Source organism: Rutilus rutilus, assembly GCF_951802725.1.
Source record: "Rutilus rutilus genome assembly, chromosome: 2".
Lineage (NCBI taxonomy): Eukaryota > Metazoa > Chordata > Actinopteri > Cypriniformes > Leuciscidae > Rutilus > Rutilus rutilus.
This window is the reverse complement of record NC_140210.1, coordinates 1,476,266-1,478,712: the sequence shown is the minus strand read 5'-3', so window position 1 is coordinate 1,478,712 and position 2,447 is coordinate 1,476,266.

The window sequence follows — 2,447 nt, the reverse complement described above, 5'->3', positions numbered from 1 at the left end:
AACACCTTAGCAACATCCTGGCAACCATGTACTTAAAAACATTTGTTTTCTGTCAAACGTGCTCATGAAGGGGTAAAAAAAAAACAATATTATTCTTACGTGTCTCATCAGTTCTGCGGTTTTAGATTAGGGATAGTCTCTATCCTACGCCTCTGCATCTCTTCAAGTTTCTGGTCCCTCAATAGGCGTCAGTGAAGTTTACATGTTGATGTTCATCTCTGTGGCATCAGTCAGTTGTCGAGTCGGCTATGCAGATGATGTTGAACTATAAGGGTGTGGATGAATTTCGGCTTTAGCTGTCGATTTAAATTTGCCAGTCGTGTCACCAGTGAAGTGTAAGTGTGATCTAATCCGTCAAACAAATCAAAGAATTCAGACTGTTTATCTGTGTCATACGGTCATATATACATGGTGTTTAATCTCATCAACTGAGAGTTGAACTTCAGTTTGTGCTCCAGAAATGAAGAGACTATGAGTCTCTTAAAACCACGAGTTTCAAAATAACGTTGTTATACAACAATGTCTGGATTGATCACGCTTGCACCGACACCCTGTCATTCATACGTCTCTCTCTCGCTGTTTCTCAAAGAAATATCTTCCACGGCTGTAATCATCATTATGGCACTTGTTTTGAAGTGTTCAGTCATTAAATGACAGGTCTCTCTGGCATTAGCAGCAAACCTAAACATGCAAAAACTGCTCTCTGCTGAGTCGAGTCTTTCTTTGTTGTTGCTTTGGGCTGTTTTGGATCAGCCGTACTGGCTTAGAGTGATAATATTTCGCATCAACATTTACAAGTTGAGGTAATTTTGAGGTAATCACATCCCATTGCCAAGATGTCATCACATCTTGACTTTTAATATTGTTTTCCTTTGCACTGAGCCAAATATAGAACGCTGAGAGAATATTTGTGTCAAATTAACAATGTTTACAACTTAAACGGTGTCCCTTAACAACAATACAAACACTATTATTGAAGTTACGTGTACGTTTGTTTTGTTGCTTTAATGACAAAAGTCAATATTTCATCCTGCAGTATTGAATGATTCCTCAAATCATTCTAGACCTTAACAAGTGCACTAAATACCAGTCAAATTACCTAATTAGTAATTCCCTGGCAACCAGCAAGAACACCCAAGCAAAAACACCACGGACATCATCTTAGCAACCCCATAGCAACACCCTGGCAACTGCATGACAATGTACTTAAAATGTACCTATCTACTGGATAGACACATATTGGTAACCAGTCTCAACAGCATAGTAACTTAGCAACGCCCTGGAAACACCCCATAATACTCAAGTAAATGCATAGCAATGTGCCAAGAATCAGTCAAATTACAAAGGAACAGGATAGGAATGCCAGCAGAAACACCCTAACAAACACATAGCAACATAAAAACCGTTGACATCATCTTTGCAACTACATAGCAACACCTTGCCAACCAATTACTCTCAACAGCCTAGGAACTCAGCAACACCCTGGAAACACCCCATAATACTGTGCCATAATCCTATAGCAATGTGCTTAAATTTTGTCAAATTGCCATAGCAACTGGATAGCAATGCCCAGGCAACCAGCAGAAACACCCACAACAAACACATAGCAACATGCTAAAAACCACGGACATCATCTTAGCAACCCCATAGCAACACCCTGGCAACTGCATGACAATGTACTTAAAATGTACCTATCTACTGGATAGACACATATTGGCAACCAGTCTCAACAGCATAGTAATTTAGCAACGCCCTGGAAACACCCCATAATACTCAAGTAATTGCATAGCAATGTGCCAAGAATCAGTCAAATTACAAAGGAACAGGATAGGAATGCCAGCAGAAACACCCTAACAAACACATAGCAACAGAAAAACCGTTGACATCATCTTTGCAACTACATAGCAACACCTTGCCAACCAATTATTCTCAACAGCCTAGGAACTTAGAAACACCCTGGAAACACCCCATAATACTGTACCATAATCCTATAGCAATGTGCTTAAATTTAGTCATATTGCCATAGCAACTGGATAGCAATGCCCAGGCAACCAGCAGAAACACCCTAACAAACACCAGTGGCATCATCTTAGCAACCACATAGCAACACCCTGCCAACCATATCGCAATGCACTTAAAAAAGACTCGTATCACCTTAAAAACTGGGTGGCAACACCTTGGCAACCACTCTCAACAGCCTAGTAACTTAGAAACACCCTGAAAACAACCCATAATAGCAACCGCAAAGCAATGTGCTAAAATGCCCAGGCAACCAGCAGAAACACATAGCAACATAAAAACCACTGACATCATCCTAGCAACCACATAGCAACACCCTGCCAACCATATCGCAATGGACTCATATCAGAACTTCTGATACATATCAGGACTTTAGCAACATGCTAAAAACCACTGACATCATCTTGGTAACCACATAGCAACACTCT